Source organism: Rhinolophus hipposideros (genome assembly GCF_964194185.1).
Source record: "Rhinolophus hipposideros genome assembly, chromosome: 20".
Lineage (NCBI taxonomy): Eukaryota > Metazoa > Chordata > Mammalia > Chiroptera > Rhinolophidae > Rhinolophus > Rhinolophus hipposideros.
The window spans coordinates 3,266,702-3,286,067 of NC_138066.1; positions in this window are offsets into that span (position 1 = coordinate 3,266,702).

Sequence of the window (19,366 nt, forward strand, 5' to 3'; positions counted from 1 at the left end):
AGGGATGGGGGTGGGGGTGATGCCCCGACTCCCTGAGGTTGGGAAAGGGTTACCCTCTTGTGTCAGACCAGTGAACAGTTCCTTCTGTGGCTTCAGAGTGGGCTGGTGCTTGCAGTTCTCACCCCGGCCCAAAAGAGCAGAAACTGCTGGGTCTCCCACTCCTCACTGCTTTGCCATCACTCGGGACCAAGGGTGACGAGACATAGTAAAAAAGGGGGAACCCTCCCTGAGGAGGCTCAAAGGGAGGGGGAATTCTACTCTCTGGAGTGGGCAGCCCTCACTGAAGAAACAGTCAGTGGAAGAGACATCATCAAAAAACAGTAAAATAACCGTAAAGCTGAGAATGGAAATTGAGGCCCTGGCCCAGACACATGATGATGTTTCTCAGCAGGGGCCCAGGTAGTAATCTGGAATATCCAAAAGTAGACACATCTTAGAACAGAGACCAGAAAAGCAGAGAAATGGAAGTTGTGGTGGGAAAAGGACTTGAAAAATACATTCATGTTATGAAGCCTAACGTGAATAATGGGCGTTCCAGAAGTTACAGATGCGGACAATAAAGACAGCTTCCATAATGAGAGATCTAAGAGAGCCCAGCAGAAGGGCCCACCACATCCTAGCCAGTTTTGACTTTTAAAAAGATACATAAGCAAGCTGGCAAAATTGCTAAATGTGGAGAGGGAGAGAAAAGTGTTGTAAAGGTTTCTTCTGGGCCCAAGGGGAGGCTGCGGAGGAAAAGCATCACAGGTAGGACAAAAAGTTGTAGACGAGGACAGGGCTCTGTCTGGATTGTTAGGACCAGCAGTACTGAAGAGCGTAGTATGCAAATTAACTAAGGGGAAAACAGGAAATGAAGAGAAATGCAAAAGCCTGCAAAAATAAGTAAATTAGGAAACAAAGTATAAAATGTAATAAATATGAGAATGATATGAAAAGAATCAAATCACGTATCAGTTACTTAAAGAAAATGAATGGGATAATTTCCCAATCAAAACAGAGACTATCAAATTGAGTTAGAAAACAAAATCTAGCAACATCTAAAATAAGAATGAGCCATACACTAGGCAAAAACAAGCAAAAAGAAAGTGACGACATACATGCAGACATCAAAAAGCATTAAACCTTGGACAATAGGAGATATTTTATAATAACAGGTTCACTCCGGGAAAAGATATGCACCAAGTATCACAGCAGCCAGATAAATGAAATGAAATATCCCAGAAATACAAGTTCTTTATTTAAAAACACAATAATGGAAACCTTTAATATTTTTTCAGAATTTTTATATATCAGGTTGGCAAAAAGTAAAGAATAGCATTTGAATAATATAAGGAACTTAAAGTCAACATTCACTTGTTATGTGATAGAATATTTACAAAACCAATTATTTATCGACCCTTGGGAAATCCTGAATAAATCCCCCAAAGTAGATTTTGCAGGCCACATTCTTTGATCATAATCAAATAATATTCAAATAAATTATAAAGTGACCAGAAAACAAAATCTTAGAAATCAAGAAACTTCTTAACTAACCCTTAGATAAAAGAGGCAATCATGAGTTGTCTAGAATGTAATAAAAATTACACTTTAGATGGTACCTGTGTTTGGATAATTTGTAGCCTTAAATACTTCTATTTTTTAAAATAAGTGAACTACATGACTCAATTTAAGAAAATCAACAATATAAACCAAGAAAAAGTAGGAAGAGGGATTTAACACAGATAAAAGATAAAAATAAATGAAACAAAAAAATAGTGAAAAGGATAAGTTTTCTTTGAAAAATCAAATAAACCAACACTTAGTAAGTCCGATTCAGAAAGAGAAAACAGAAGTGCCGTTATTGAGAATGCAATGGATATGACAGCCACAAAAATGGAAAAGACTGAAAAAATTAGATGATGTGCAAGTCCATGGCCACAAAACTAAAATCTAAAGGAAATGGATGACTTCCTAGTAAATTTTGGACCGACGCAAATTTTGGGCCTAACATAATGTATAAATAAGGCCCAAACATTTCAATCCCTTAAAATGCAGGACTGCATTATAGCAAGATTAATGAAAACCCTGTTTTTAAACCTTCCTATGACTTGGCATTAGGGTTTCCAGGTGGGAATTCCTCCTGCCCGTTTTCAGGAATTTTTTTTGCTTTCCTGTTCCCGGATCCTGAGAAAAGTTGGTCGGGAAGTCGGAAAAATCAGCTCCTTGAACCCAGGTGATTGATAGTATCGGCGGTCACTTTGTGAAAACGATTCATCATGGAGAACAGAAAACAGTTTACATCTCGGGATTTCGGGAAAGCGAAAAAAATTCCTGAGAATGGGAAGGAATTCCCTATTTGGCATCAACCAGGTACATCCAAGACCCGAAGGTGGTGCTGCCCCATCCTTAGGCAGGCAGCTGTTCTGCTTTCTTGGCAGAACCTAGGAGGGACAGAGGGAGTCTGTGCACCAAAATGTTCAGGACCAATTGCAAGGTGGGTGAGAAAGGGAGATGAGCCAGGCTCCATAGGGGCTGGAGCCCAGGACAGACTGATGTTGACATGGTGGCTATCTCCTTCCATTGGAAAGCTTCACACTGCTCCTTTCATTGAGTCTTTGCAAAGTAAAAAATGCTTTAAAACTGAACAATTCCCAAGTAGGTGGTCACTTCCAAATCCCCTTTCACCCCCATATCCTAACACTAGCTTTGGTCCACCACATTTGAGAGTGGGGACTAGACAGAAATGGTGCCCAGGGACAACTGGATTAATCCAATGGCAGGGCATCTTATTAATATGATTTTACATGACTAAAATTTACTCACAAAAGTAAAAGAGAACAGACCCAATAAATAACATCAGAAAATAGTAATAATGTAATTATAATAAATGTTCCTAGCGTAGATGGTTTTACAACTATCTAAATATAATTCCAATGTTATTTGGGCATAAAATAGAAGACATTATAAAACATGTGACCGCACAAAAAAGGAAATGACTGACAATTTTATTTCTGAATATAGATGCAAAATTGTAAAAGAAAATATTAGCACATTGAATCCAGCAGTGCATCAAAAGAATTACTACTCAAAAAAAAAAAAAAAAGAATTACTACTCCATGACCAAGAAGGATATTATTCCAGGAATGCAAGAATTGTTCTACTTTGGGAAATCCATCAACAGAATTCATTACATCAACAAATTAAGAAGAAAAACCATATTATTTTTATTGATAGATGCTGAAAGATAAAATTCAGTCACTCTTAATAACAACTTTTAAGAAAAATAGGAGAGAGGAAAACAGCTTAAATATAATAAAGACTGTTTACCAAAATCTAGCAGTCTAAAACTAAGTGGTTGAGGTAGGAATGCAAACTATCGTTGCCTTTATTAGCTAGGTTTTTCTGAAGGGTAAAGCTAATGAAGTAAGACAGAGCAATTAAATAATTGGTGTATGTATTGGAAGAGACAGCTATGTTTAGAAACCAAGCAAGAGATGTCAATAAAATCTATAATAAATGAGGGAATTTGGTCAGGCAGCTATCTGGATAATAGATACCTTTACAAAAATCAATAGATTTTCTCAATTGGCAATAATGTGACAAATTAAAATGGGGAAAAAGTCCCATTCTCATCAACATCAAGAATTATAAAATACCTAGGAATAAGTTTAATATAAAAGATATAATATCTATTTAAATTTTACAATCACTATTAAAATTCTGGCCATGTATTTTGCAGAAATGGACAAACTGATCCTAGAATTCATGTGAAATTGCAAGTGACTCAGAAACCAAAACAACCTTAAAAAAAGAACGAAGTTGGAAGACTAAGAGATCCTAATTTCAAAACTCACTGCAGAGACCTATATGTAAGAGCTAAAACTGTACAGGTCTTAGAAGGAAACACAGATGTAAATCTGTGTTTGGGTTAGGTAACAATTTCTTAAATATGACACAAAAAGCACATGCAACAAAAGAAAAAAATAGAAATAGAAACCTTTGTGCATCAAAAGACATGAAAGTGAAATGGGAAAAAGTATTTGCAAATCATATGTCTACGGGTCTAGTATCCAGAATATGTAAAGAATTCTCATAACTCAACAACTAAAAGACAACCGAATTAAAAGATAGGCAAAAGACCTGAATATACATTTCACCAAGATGTTCAAATGGTCAACAAGCACAAGACATCATTAGTCATTAGGAAAATGCACCCCACAATGAGATATTACATCATACCCACTAGAATGGCTATACTTAAAACAAACACAAAAAATAAGTTTTGGTGAGCACATGGAGAAATTGGAACCCTCATACATTACTGGTGGGAATGTAAAATGGTGCAGAGCTGTGGAAGACAGTTTCACAGTTCTTTACTAACTTAAAGATTTACCATATGACCCTGCAATTCCATTTCTAGGTATATACCCAAGAGAAATAATATATGTTCACATCAGAACTCGTAAATGGGGAGGTCAGTTGGTTCAGTTGGTTAAAGCGCGGTGCTCTTAACAAGATTGCCAGTTCTATCCCTGCATGGGCCACTGTGAGCTGCGCCCTCCACAACTAGATTGAAACAACTACTTGACTTGGAACTGATGGGTTCTGGAAAAACACACTTAAAAAAAAAGTAAAGAGAACTTGTAAATGAGTATTCATAGCAGTACTCATAATAGTCAACAAGTGGAAACAACCCAAATGTCCATAAACTGATGAAAAGATAAAGAAAATATGGCATTTTATTATTCAACCATAAAAATAAATGAAATCCTGACACATGCTACAAGGATGAATTTTGAAAACATTATGCTAAGTGAAGTAAGCCAGGCACAGAAGGCCATATATTGTAGGAATTCATCTGGAATAGACAAATCCATAGAGACAAGTAGATTACTAGTTTCCAGGAGCAAGAAGTTGGGGGAAAGGATGTGACTACTAATGTATGTGGGGTTTCTTTTGGTGGTAATGAAAATGTCCTGGAATTGATTGATAGTGGTGAAGGTTGGACAACCTTGTGAATTTATAGGCATACCTCATTCTATTGTGCTTCACTTTACTGCACTTCACAAATACTGCGTTTTTCACAAATTGAAGGTAAGGCCTTCCACCGGCAAAAAGATTACAACTTGCTAAAGGCTGAGATGATAGTTAGCATTTTTCACCATTGAAGTATTTTTATTATTTTTAATTTTTAATTTTTTTATTATTTTCAATTACAGTTGACATTCATTATACTAGTTTGAGGTGTACAACATAGTGGTTAGACATTTTATAACTTACGAAGTGATCCCCCTGGTAAGCCTTGCACCCACCTGCAATCATACAATTATCATGTTATTGACTATATTCCCTATGCTATACTTTACAAGGTGTGATTAAAAAATTACAGTGAATGATTAAATTTAAATAATTTATTACAGTAAAAGACACATTGCCATTAATCCCCCTCACTTTGAACACACTTATCCCATCGTTCTTACCACCTTCTGAAGCAGTTCTGGAAGTCCTCTGTCGTGAGTGTAGTTGCATGGTTGTGGCTGCCTCAATGTCCTGAATCAATTCAAAATGTTTATTTTTCATGGTGATTTTGACTTTGGGGAAGAGCCAGAAGTCACACGATGCCAGATCCGGCGAATAAGGTGGATGAGGACACACTGTAATGTTCTTATTTAACAGAAATTGCCGTACTAGAAGCGATGTGTAACACGGAGAGTTGTCATGATGGACGATGAAACCGTTTGTCCATTTCATGTTAATGCATTGATCGTGATCCATGATTTATGGCACACTTTAAAACATACCTTCTCTCAACTGTAGCTCACACCCAACTGACTGCACTGTGCAAGTTTAAACTTGTCACACACTGTTACTAAGTTTCAAGGCACCGCTTCCCATATTGAAGATCCCTGCCTTTCCGTTTGTTGGATAGCACTCAGCAGCAGCATTCACATAATTTTTTATCACACCCTTATGTCCCCATGTAACTGTTTTGTAACTGCCAATTTATACTTCTTAACCCCTTCATCTTTTTCACCCAACCCCCAAAACCGGTCCTATCTGGCAACTGTCAGTTTGTTCTCTGTATCTATAAATTAGTTTTATTTGTTCTTTTTTTTTTTTAGATTTCACATATTAAGTGAAATCATATGTTATTTGTCTTTCTCTGATTTTTTTGAATTAGCATACTACCCTCTAGGTCCATCCATGTTGTCACAGATGATAAGATTTTATTCTTTTTTATGGCAGAGTAATATTCCATTGTATATATGTACCACATCTTCTTTATCCATTCATCTTTTGATTGAAGCATTTAATCCATTTACATTTACAGTAATTATTAACAGGTATATAGTTAATGCCATTTTATTGTTTTCTGAATGTTTTTGTACTTCTCTGTACCTTTCTTATTCTCTTTCTCTCTTCTCTAGAATGTTGATGACTTTCTGTAGTGTTGTTTGGAAGCCTTTCCCTTTATTTCTTGTGTATCTTTTATAGATTTTTGGTTTGTGGCTACCATGTGCTTCCTATATACCAAGCTATGTTTACAGTAGTCTATTTTAAGTTAATGGTCGTTTACGTTCAAATGCATTCTAAAATCACTACAATTTTACTTACCCCTTCCACATTTATGTTTTTGTCATTATTTTTTACTTCCTTTGTGGGTGTTTGTGTGTATCCCTTAATTTAGTGTTGTAATTACACACGATCTTCCTACTTTTGCCTTTTAACCTTTGTACTAGCTTTAGCATTGATTGATCCACTTTCATTATATGTTTGCCTTTGTCAGTAAGAATTGTTTTCCTTGTGATATTTTCTTATTCATACTTTTTTCCTTCTTGTTTTTAAAGAAAACATTTTAACATTTCTTGTAATACTGGCTTGGTGGTGATGAAGTCTTTTAGCTTTTTCTTGTCTGGGAAGAACTAAAGTATTTTTACATTACGATATGTACATTGTCTTTTTATATGTAATGTTATTGCACACTTAATAGACTACAATACAGGGTGAACATAACTTTCATATGTACCAGGAAACCCCAACATTTGTGTGATTCACTTTATTGCAATACTCAAACTTTATTGCGGTGGTCTGGAACTGAACCCGCAATATCGCCAAGGCACACTTGTACTAAAAACCACTGAATTCTACAATCTAAAAGGGTGAATTTTATGGTATGTGGAATATATCTCAATTCAAAAAACTAGTGTGAAAGTAAGATTGCATTAAAATGTTCTAGTTCAATATAAGGATACACGTACGATAGATTTGGCATCCCTCTCTGAACCTGATGATGCTCATCTAACATGCTAGCTTACTGAACACAAAGTAACTACTACAAAGTACAAATATTTCTAGTTTAACCCAGTTTGAGTGCTTACTGCTTTTCCTTTAAATATACAATTTTTAAAAATTAATTTAAAAAATGTAATGCAGGACCTAAAACAAGAACTGAATAAATGGAGAGTAGAACCATGTTCCTTGATAGATTTAATCCTTACAAAGTTAATAATTAAATTGAATACCAAATAAATGTAATATATGTAAGTTCCAATGTATACATTTATATATTTATGTTATATTCATATATATTAATTCTCATTCTGACAAAGTTAATATACAAATTTAATATAATTGTAGTAAGAATTTCAATGAATTATTATCTTTGGACGTGAATAAAGTTATTTAAAAAACACTACAGAAAGAAATGTCCAAGTACAGACAGTGGCTGGTCAAGACGGTGGAAAAGGTAAACACTGTGATTACATCTTTTCATGACCATATTAAAATTGCAATTAAACTACAGAATTACCATCATTGCAAATCATCTAAAGTCTTGCTGAACCAAAGCCCTACAAGTAAGGACAAACCAAAAAAGCCACATGGAGACTGGTAGGAGGAGCAGAGATGCTGAATAGGCTGCTCCCACACCGGCGTGTGACCATTAAAAATAGGGAGGGATATCTTGGCTGCAGAGGGCGCTCCCCACCCAGAAAAGCAAGGGGTCCTAGCCCCGCACTAATCTCCACAGCTCAGGGTTCCAATACCAGGGAGAGAAGTCCCCATAACTTCCGGCTGTGAAAACCAAGGGAGATTGTGGCTGAGTGAAACAAGGGCAGCTGCAGTCCCAGGCACTCCTCTTAAAGGGACCATGCAAGGACTTACTCACTGACGGTCTCACATGCTCTGAGCTCCAGCTCTGGGGCAGCAGCTCAAAAGGCACCAGGGACATATACACGAGGAGGAACTGAGTTGCCTGGCTTCGGGGTGAGGGCTGGAAGGGCAACTTTCTCCCAGATGGAGAAGTTGGGGGAAACCATTGTTTCTTAGTTGAGCCCTCGCCACTCCTGATGTGCAGATGCAGGCAGCTGCCATATCTGAGTCTCCATCAAACTGGGTAATACGGTTCGTTCACCCTACGATTCACTGACCCCGCCAGACCCAACTTTTAGGAACACCCAAGCCACTTCCAGTAGCTTTTCTGCATAAAAAGCCTGTTTTGGCTTATACTGTGGATTTTCCTATAATCTCTCAAAGGTTCACAAAACGCAGACAAGCAGCATCTGGCTTCAGTGTTCCGAAACCTCTGGCTGAGCAGCCCCAAGCCTGGAACGAGCAATAGCTGGCATTGGTTTGTGGCTTGGTCTCTCAAGTCATGCCGAAGCGCAGTGCAGGGAGCAGCCGTCTATATATTGCTTTGTGTCTCATGCTGGGTGGCCCTAGGCAGGACGCAGGCTGTAGCTGAACTTGGCTTGTGGTGGGACCTCTCCTAAGAGGCCCTGGGATTGGCATGCCTGGTGGCCAGCTTTGGACCAATCCAGGATATCACCTGGCTGCCTCTGGGGACGATACACCCAAAGGGCATGACAGTCAGGCACTAGAGCCCTGCTAAAGCAAATGCTACTCTGTATGGTCAACCCCTGCAATAGTCAGGGGCCCCATTGTAGTCAGGGCCAGTCCTCACAACCCATCAGCCCAAGGATCAATCCCTCCTACTGACATGCAAACAGCAACCAAGGCTCAACCACAACAGGAGGGCACACACAGCCCACAGTAGGAACACTCCAGGAGCACCCACCTCAAGTGACGAGGGAGACTGCACCACTGAGCCCCACAGCATATCTACTACATGAGGCCCCTCTACTAAGACCGGGAGACATAGCAGCCCTACCTAATACATAGAAACAAACACAGGGAGGCAGCCAAAATGGGGAGACAAAGAAACATGTCCCAAATAAAAGAACAGAACAAAGCTCCAGGAAAACAACTAAATAAAATGGAGACAAGCAATGAGCCAGATGCAGAGATCAAAACACTGGTTATAAAGATGCTCAATGATGTCAGGGAGAACTAAAACAAAGAGATAAGAAACATAAAACTGGAGATAGAAAACAAAAAGAGCCAGTCAGAAATAAAGAATACAATAAAAGAAATGAAGAATACATTACAGGGAATCAATAGTAGATTAGATGAAGCAAAGGATCAAATCAGTGATTTAGAAAATAAGGCAGAAGAAAACACCCAAACAGAATAGCAAAAATAATCAAAAAAATGAGGACAGTTTAAGGGGCCTCTGGGAAGACATCAAGCGTACCAACATTTGCATCATAGGGGAACCAGAAGGAGAAGGCACAGAGCAAGGAATTAAAAACCTATTTGAAGAAATAATGAAGGAAAACTTCCCTAACCTGGGGAAGAAAATAGACATACAAGCCCTGGAAGCAGAGTCCCAAACAAGATGAACCCAAACAGGGCCACACCAAGAAACGTCATAATTAAAATGCCAAAAATTAAAGACAAAGAAAGATTCTTAAACGCAGCAAGAGAAAGGCAACTAGTAACTTATAAGGTGGCTCTCATAAGACTGGTAGCTGATTTCTCAACAGAAACTTTGCAAGCCAAAAGGGATTGGCAGGAAATATTCAACATGATGAAAAGCAAGGTCCTACAACCAAGACTACTCTACCCAGCAAGGCAATCATTTAGAATCGAAGGACAGATAAAGAGTTTTCCAAACAAGAAAAGGTAAAGGAGTCCATCACCACTAAACCAGCATCAAAAGGAATATTAAAGGGACTTCTTTAGGATTATATGTGTGTGTGTGTGTGTGTGTGTGTGTGTGTGTATGAATAATGTAATGGCAAAAACGACATATCTATCAACAATTACTTTAAATGTAAATGGATTAAATGCTCCAATCAAAAGATAGGGAGGGCTGGATGAATAAGAAAACAAGACCCTTACATATGCTGCTTACAAAAGACTCACTTCAGATCAAAAGACTGAAAAGTAAAGGGATTGAAAATAGATATTTCATGAAAATGGAAACAACAAAAAGCTGGGGTAGCAATGCTTATACCAGACAAAATAAACTTTTTTGTCTGGTATAAGCAACAAAGTCTATAACAAGTGACAAAGAAGGACCTACTAATCCCACTTCTGGGTATTTATCCGAAAAACCCAAAATGCTGCTTCGAGGGGACGTGTGCATCCATGTTCACTGCAGCCTTGTTTACCATGGCCAAGAGGTGGACGCAGCCTGGGTGTCTGTTGATGGAAGAATGGATGAAGAAGAGGAGGTACATATATACAATGGAATATTACTCTTCCAGGGAAGGGAATGAGTTCTTGCCATCTGTGATGGCATGGATGGACCTAGAGGGTATTCTATTTTGCTGATTGAAGTATGTCACACAGCGAAAGACAGATGCAATGCGATTTCACTTATATGTAAAACCTAAGAATAAAACAAACAAACAAAACAGAAACAAACTCATAGATACAGAGAACATTTTGATGGTTGCCAGATAGGAGGAGGGTTGGTGTGGGTGGGTGAAAGAAGGGGGAGGGATTAAGAAGTACAAATTTGTTGTTACACCATAGTCATGGGGATGTACGTTAGAGCATAAAGAATATAGTCAATAATATTGTAACAACTATGTATGATGTCAGATAGGTACTAGATTTATTTGGGTGTTGGAAGGGAGGAGGTTGGGGGACAGGGTGAGAAAGGTGAAGGTATTAAGAAGTACAAATTGGTAGTTACATAATAGTCATGAGGGTGTAAAGTAAAACATAGGGAATATAGTCAATACCATGGTAATAACTATGTATAGTGCCAGGTGGGTGTTAGACTAGACAGGGGGATCACTTAAGTCATGTAAATGTCTAACTACTATGTTGTACACTTGAAATTAATTGCAAATAATATTTAATGCCACTTATAATTGAAAAATTTAAAAAGTGGGGGAGGTGAAGGGGAGTAAGAGGTTCAAATTTCCAGGCATAAAACAAGTCATGGGGATGTAATGTACAGTTTAGGGAATGTAGTCAGTAATATTATGATAGCGTGGTACGGTGTCAGGTGGTTGCTGGACTTACCATGTTGATCATTTCTTTAGGTATATAAACGTTGAATAACTATGGTGTACCCTTGAAACTATTGTATGTTAGCCATATTTTAATAAAAATCTTTCTTAAAATTAAAATTTTTAAAAAGGACAGAGATGTGAGACCTGTTTTTCTATATATTAAAACATAAAGTGATTGCAATCAAAACAGTAAGATATAGGCACAGTTGTAAACAGATATTTGAATCCAGATCCAAATTATCTAAGAACTACTACTGGTTGGTCAGGCATTTGGAAGAAAACAAAGACTCTACCTTATACCAAATACAAAAATACATTCTAGATGAATTAGAGATTTACATGTAAATATCAAAACAATTAAAATATCATTTAAAAAATCTGGGAGACTAAATGCATATATACCTTGGAATGGGGCAGATCATACCAAGCCAGGCTGTAAACCCATAAGATGTAAAGAAAGAGACAGATATTTCACAACAAAGTTTTATAACAGGTATTACAATTATGTCCATATCCCTAATACTGTATATAAAGATAAGAAAACATCCCAAAAGAAAAATGGAGTGAGGATGGAAAATTCACAAAAGAGGAAATCCATATGGCCAATAAGTATGAAAAACTATTCAACTTCAGTAGCAGCCAGGGCATACAAATTAAAAAACAAAAATAAAATCCATTTTTTTTTTGCTGAAGGTGGTGATTAAACTAGACTTGGAGAGGTTTTCAGGGGACCTCAGCATTACGGAAAATGAAAACTGCAGGGGACATGAAGTATCTCTGTCTCTCTCTCTCTCTCTGTCTCTCTCTCTCTCTCTCTCTCTCTCTCTCTCTCTCCTCTCCCATACATACACAATAAATATGAAAAGTAAATCACACTACTAATTCAAGAAATACAAATTGAAAGAAAATGCCATTTTTCAGTCATCTAATTTGTAAAGACTTCTATAAATAATAATGCCCACTATTCTGTAGGTGAGGGAATGAACACAAATATATTGATAGAGGAAACATAAGATGGCAGAATCTTCTGGAAATCAACATCAAAATCATTTTTTAAAAAAATTTTAATAAAAAAATCATTAGAGATGCAAGATGGCAGAGTAGATAAATACGGTACCTGTGTCCTTCCACGAACACATTAAAATTACAACTAAATTATAGAACAATCAATCCAGAGAAGCATCTGAAGTCTATCTGAACAGAAGTCGTATAACTGAAAATATAAAGAATCCACCATGAGACTGGTACAAGGGATGGAGATGCAGAATGGACCACAAACCTCCCTGTGAGGGTCAAGAATCAGGAGGGATACCTTGGCCACAGAGGTTCCCCCTGGAAGAGCGAGGGACTCCAGCCCCGGCTGCACTAGGCTCCCCAACCTGGAGTACTAGTGCCAGGAAAAGGAGCCCCAAAAACATCTGGCTGTGAAAAAACAATGGGGATTCTGACCATTCGGGTGGGACAAAAGGCTACAGGAAAGCTAGACATCCTCTTAAAGAGTCTGCGCACAGACTCACTCACTCGCAGGCACTCACACCTTGGGCACCAGTGGAGGGACAGGAACTTTGGGGGCCTCGGAGACATACAGGAGGCAGACTGAGGAGTGTGGCTTTAGGGGGAGGACTGGAGGACAGTCGGCATTTTCCCAGTGAGGGGTCCTCTTCCCGTGCAGCCTGCAGGCTGGAGCCATCTTTCCACGTTGATCCTCCCCCCGCAGGCCAAATCTGAATCTACTGTCCTAGTGAGCTGTGCTGCTCTGCCCTGCTGACTCAGCTGGGACCCTACCCTCTTAACTCTTGCACAGCTGGAGGCACTTTCTCAGCAAGTAGCCAGCTCCTCCCACATTGCCCTCTTTCTACAAAAACTATTAGAGTCCACGGGCCTCAGGCAGGTGGCGACGGGCTTCAGTGTGCTCTCAGCCTTTTATTGAGTCGCTCCAGGCTCAGCATTGGCACCAAACCAGAGTCTACATTAACCTGGTAACCACAACTCTTCCCACTCTAGTGACTCTCTGAGACCCTGCCTCACTTAACTGGAGTGCCGCACAAGGCTTTATCAGTGGCTGAACCTTAAGGGAGCAGGTGACAGCAGGCCTCCAGGTGTCCTGGTTTTTTACAGTTACCCTAGGCCCAGTACTGGGGGCAGCATGTACATCCTTGGTTCACAGCATGGCCCCTCCCACGTGCCTCCAGGTTTAGCACAGGCAGCAAACAACTGTGGATCACTTTGTAGCTCCTGCCAGGTAGCCCCTTGCCAGCCACAGGCAGTGGCTGACCTGGGCCTGCACCAGAGCCCCTCTCAAGATGCCCCTGAACCAACATACTTGGAGGTTGGCTTCAGACCACAGCAGAGCACTGCCCAATTAGGCCCACAAGTGGCACACACAAAGGGTGGTCTCAACAGGTACCAGAGCCCACTGGGACAAATTCCACTCAGTGGGGTAAGCCTCCCGCACAGCAGCCTATAAGCTGTGGATGTGGCCAAACCCCACAGCCAGTCAGCCTGAGGGTCAATCCCACCCATTGAGTGCCAATAGCAATCAAGGCTCAACTATAACAAGAGGGCACACACATCCCACACAAGGGACACTCCTGAAGCACGTGGCTCAGTAACCAGGGAGACTGTGCCACTGGGCCCCACAGGACACCTACTACATAACATCACCTGGACAAGACTGGGAGATATAGCAGATCTACCTAATACATAAAAACAAACATAGAGAGGCAGCCAAAATGAGGAACCAAAAAGAAATGCAACCAAAAAGAAAGAATAGGGAAAAAAGAATTAAAGAAAACAGAGGCAAGCGACCTACCAGACAGGGTTCAAAACAATGGTTATAGGATGCTCGGGGAACTTAGTGAGAACTTCAACAAACAGATGGCAAGCATAAGAAAGGACATAGAAACAAACAAAACAAAACAAAAAACGAAAAACCAGTCAGAAGTGAAGACTACAATAACTGAAATGAAGAATGCACTAGAAGGAATCACCAGCAGACTAGGTAAAACAGGGATAGAATCAGTGATTTGGAAGACAAGGCAGTAGAATACACCCAATCTGAACAGCAAAAAGAATAAAGACATAAATAAATAAGGATAGTTTAAGAGACCTCTGGGACAATATCAAGTTTGTAACAACATTCGCATCATAGGGGAACCAGGAGACAGAAAATGAGGCACTGAGAACCTATTTGAAGAAATGACTGAAAACTTTCCTAACCTGGTGAAGGAAATAGACATACAAATCCAGGAAGCACAGAGTCCCAAACAAGATGCACCCAAACAGGCCCACACCTAGACACAGTGTAATTAAAAAGGCAAAAGTTAAAGACAAAGAGAGAACCCTAAAAGCAACAAGAGAAAAGCATTTAGTTACCCACAGGGAGATCCTATAAGACTGTCAGCTAATTTCTCTACAGAAACTTTGCAGGCCAGAAGGGACTGGCAGGAAATATTCATCATGATGAAAAGCAAGGTCCTACAACCAAGACTACTCTACCCAGCAAGGCTATCACTTAAAATCGAAGGACAGATAGAGTTTTCCAAACAAGAAAAAGCTAAAGGAGTGCATCACCACCAAACCAGCAAAAAAAGGGGCTGGTTTTAGACAGAAAAAAAATATATATATGAGTAACATAATGGCAAAAACTACACATCTAGCAACAATTACTTTAAATGTAAGTGGATTAAATGCTTCAATCAAAAGACATAGGAGGGCTGAATGGATAAGAAAACAAAACCCTTACATATACTGCCTACAAGAGACTCACCTCAGACTGAAAAACACACACAGATAGAAAGTAAAGGGATGGAAAAAGATATTTCTTAAAAATGGAAACAAAAAGCTAGGGTAGCAATATTTATACTAGACAAAACAGACTTTGAAACAAAGGCTATAAGAAGAGACACTGAAGGACCCAGTAATCCCACTTCAGAGTATTTATCCGAAAAAACCAAAATGCTACTTGGAGGGGACGTGCGCATCCACATGGTCACTGCAGCAGTGTTTACAATGGCCAAGATGTGGAGGCAGCCTGGGTGTCCGACGATGGAAGAATGGATCAAGAGGAGGTGGTACATATGTACAATGGAATATTGCTCGGCCAGGGAAGAGAATGGGTTCCTGCCATGCACAGCTGCGTGGATGGACCTGGAGGGTACTGTGCTGAGTGGAGTATGTCAGACAGAGAAAGACAGATGCTATGTGATTTCACTTACATGTGGAATCTAAATAACAACACTAAAAACAAAAACAAATTCAGATACAGAAAACATTTTGATGGTTGCCAGATGGGAGGGTGGTTGGGGGTGTGGGTGAAAGAAGGGGAAGGAATAAGGAAGTACAATTGGTTGTTACCAAGTAGTAGTCATGGAAATGTTGGGTATAGCATAAGGAATATAGTCAATAATAACTATGTATGGTGTCAGATGAGTACTAGATTTGTTGGGGTGATAGATTGGAAGGGGATTAAGGGCAGGGTTAAAAAGGTGAAGGGGGTGCGGCCAGTTAGCTCAGTTGGTTAGAGTGCAGCGCTCCTAACAACAAGGTTGCCGGTTCGATCCCCACATGGGCCACTGTGAGCTGCGCCCTCCACAACTACACTGAAACAACTGCTTGACTTGGAGTTGATGGGTCCTGGAAAAACACACTTAAAGTAAGTAAAACATTAAAAAAAGGTGAAGGGATTAAAAAGAACAAATTGGTAGTTACAAAATAGTCATGGGTATGTAAAGCAAAGCATAGCGAATACAGTCAATAATATGGTAATAACAATGTACAGTGCCAGGTGGGTGCTAGACTAGTCAGAGGGATCACTTCTTAAGTTATATAAATGTCTAACCACCATGATGTACAACTGAAATTAATATAATATTGAATGTCAACTGCAATTGATAAATTTATAAGTGGGGGAAAGGGGAAAAGGAATAAGAGGTCTAAATTTCCAGGTATAAAACAAACACGTCATTGGGATGTAATGTACAGCATGGGGAATACAGTCAATAACAGGTGTGTATGTAGTGTGGTATGGTGTCAGGTGGTTGCTGGACTTATGGTGATCACGTCTTTAGGTATAGAAATATTGAATAAGTATAGTGTACCCTTGCAACTAATATAATATTGTATGTTAGCTATATTTTTTATTAAAATATCTTTAAAAGAAAAAAATCATTAAAATGCACATATCCCTTGATTCTGCAATTAATTCCATGGGCATGCATTTATCCTCAGGAAACAAAAAATGAAAAACTGCAGATGCATAGACAGATGTTTGATGGGTGGCACTGATCAGAGGGAAAACATAATCAATAGACAAGAGCAATGGTCTCCTGATTTTGACTTTTCAATGATACATTTGTTCTAAGTGCTAATATATACATTATAAAGCATACAGAAAAAAATTTGAAAAGTATAGAGATTCTGACATTTTCTTCCCACAGATCAATAGATCACCTTGAGTATTTCTTGGAGGATGCGCACCTTACCCTGCAGACCACCAGACTAGTCAATCAGTGGTGAAAGCATGGAGGTTAGCTGGTGCGAACAGAACATGTGAAGTCAGTGAATTCTATGAAAAGGGAAGCTGTCAAACCTTATGGAAAGACAGACCAGGATGGCAGAACTACTAGAACTACAAAAATGTTTATGTTCTTGGGCCCACAAGAGGTTAGGGAACAAAAACATAACTCTAGTTTGACCAGAGTGTGAAGGTCATCCTTGACCTTTTCATCAGCCGCAAAAGCAAGCACTGGCCCTTGTGCCACAAACTTTAAAGTGAAGGTTGATTTCAAAAAAAGATCCTCAAATCCAAGGCCTTGGATTTCCACTAAGTATAGCTAATTGAATCTGACTTTGGAAGTTCTGGCTGGCTTTAGAACTGTTTCCTTCTTTAATGAATTCAGAAGATATAAGACAAAGTTGTAGCAAATACCCCCTCAAATTCCTCAACAGGACACGTACAGGAATGAGTGCGAGTAGCTTCCTGGCCGAAACCCCAGAAGGGAAAGTGGTGCCATGTGGGGACTCCAGCTGGTTTGCTCTCCAGTCCCGGGCTCACTCCGAGGGTGCTTGGTGCTGCTGACAGCATCTGACATTCCTAGTCTCAAAAGAGAGCCTCCTGGTTGATACCAAAACCTTGCTTCCTCTGAAACAAGTGGGAAAATACCAACCTCTAAGATGATGACTAAAGAGGCTCAAGCTAGGACAGTTTCCACTCAGGGGCGCTTAATATTTTGACTTCTGCTAGTGGCCTCACTGGCAGGGGATACGTTCAATAGGTTGGCTCAGAAAGTCACTGGAAATCCAACACCTGGCCAGAGGAAGGTTTAACACACCATGCACAAAAGCATTCCTTTCCACCAGCAACAACCAAATGCAAAGTGTGAAAAAAGATCCCATTCACAAGAAAAACAAGACAGCCAGGAATCCAGGAATAAACTCAACACAAATTGTGCCAGTTATACAGCTTCTATATGGAGAACAGCATGAACCTTGATTGAAGAGCATAAAAAACAAACCAAATTGATGAGATGCGCCACTTTCCTGGATAAAGCTCAATACTGTAAAGAAGGCTACTCTCCCCAAGTTAATTTATAAATTCAATACACTCGCAATCAATATCCAAACATGATTTTATATCTTGGTTGCTATACTAATTCTAAGTCATTTGGAAGACAAAATGAACAAAAAAATGAGGGGGGACTGACCCTGTATTTTTTTTAAAGCACATCATAAAGGTTTAGAGATTTAAAACAGTGTGGTACTTGTGGAACTATAGGAAATAGATTAACAAAACAAATGAAGAGTCCACAACAACCTCATTTAGTAAACGCAGCATTTTAAATCAGTAAGGAATGGAGAGATTAGTCAATAGAAGTGTCCATGCAATGGCTATTTTGAGAGCGGAAGCCTAAAATCCTGCCTCATACCACTGACAAAAATTAAAATTAAAATTAAAAACCACCCGGAAAAAAAGCAAAACAGGCCAGCCTAGTGGCTCAGGAGGTTGGAGCGCCATGCTGCTAACCCCAAGGTCACCGATTCAATTCCCACACGGGCCAGTGAGCTGCGCCCTCTACAGCTAAGATTGTGAACAACAGCTGTACCTGGAGCTGGGCTGCTGTGTGCTGCCAAGGATTACCACATGCTGCCATGAATGGCCGGTGGCCGGCAGCTAGCTAGAGCTGCCGTGAGCTGCAGTGAGCAGCCAACTGACAATTGGCACCCGACTGCCATGGGGGGGGGGCGGGGCGGAGCGCAAGGCTCATAATACCCGCATGGGCCAGGGAGCTGTGTCCTACACGACTGAGAAACAATGGCTTGAACTGAAGGGCCGGGGGAGGTGGAAAAGGAAGAGGGAAACAAAACAATAAAACTATGAAAGTAGTAAAAGAAAATATAGGTAAATATGTTTATAAACTTGATAAAACAGGTATTCTCAAACAAGACATAAATTACAAAAAGCCAGAAAACACAAGTGAGAACATCATAAAGAGAAGGAAAAAAAAAGACTGATAAATCTGAACCCATCAAAATCTAAAACCCTAATAAACAAAGTTAGAACAATTGAAACTGAAAAAGAATATTTGTAAAATTTATAACAGGATTTACATCCTAAACATAAGGAGCCCCAAAAATTACTTTAATAGTATCTAAAACACTTTTTTACTAACATTTTTAAATTGGTAGGTGAACAAATAGCCCCCCCCCCCAAAAAAAAAGGGCAAAGGACATGATCAAGCAACTGACAGGATAGGAAATAAAAATGGCCAAAAACATAAAAAGACGCTCAATCTCACAGGAAATCAGGAAAACAGACATTTTTTAAAAATGAAACTTTTTTGCCCAACAGATTGGTCACAATTTAAAAAGATTGATAACATCAAGCGTTGGTGAGGGCACTCTGGTATACACAGGGTTGACAGACATTTTAGAGGCTCGTATACACTTTCTGAGCAACTTAGCAGTATTTTTAAGATTTAAAATATGCAGTGTTGGTAGCACCAAGGTTGCCGGTTTGA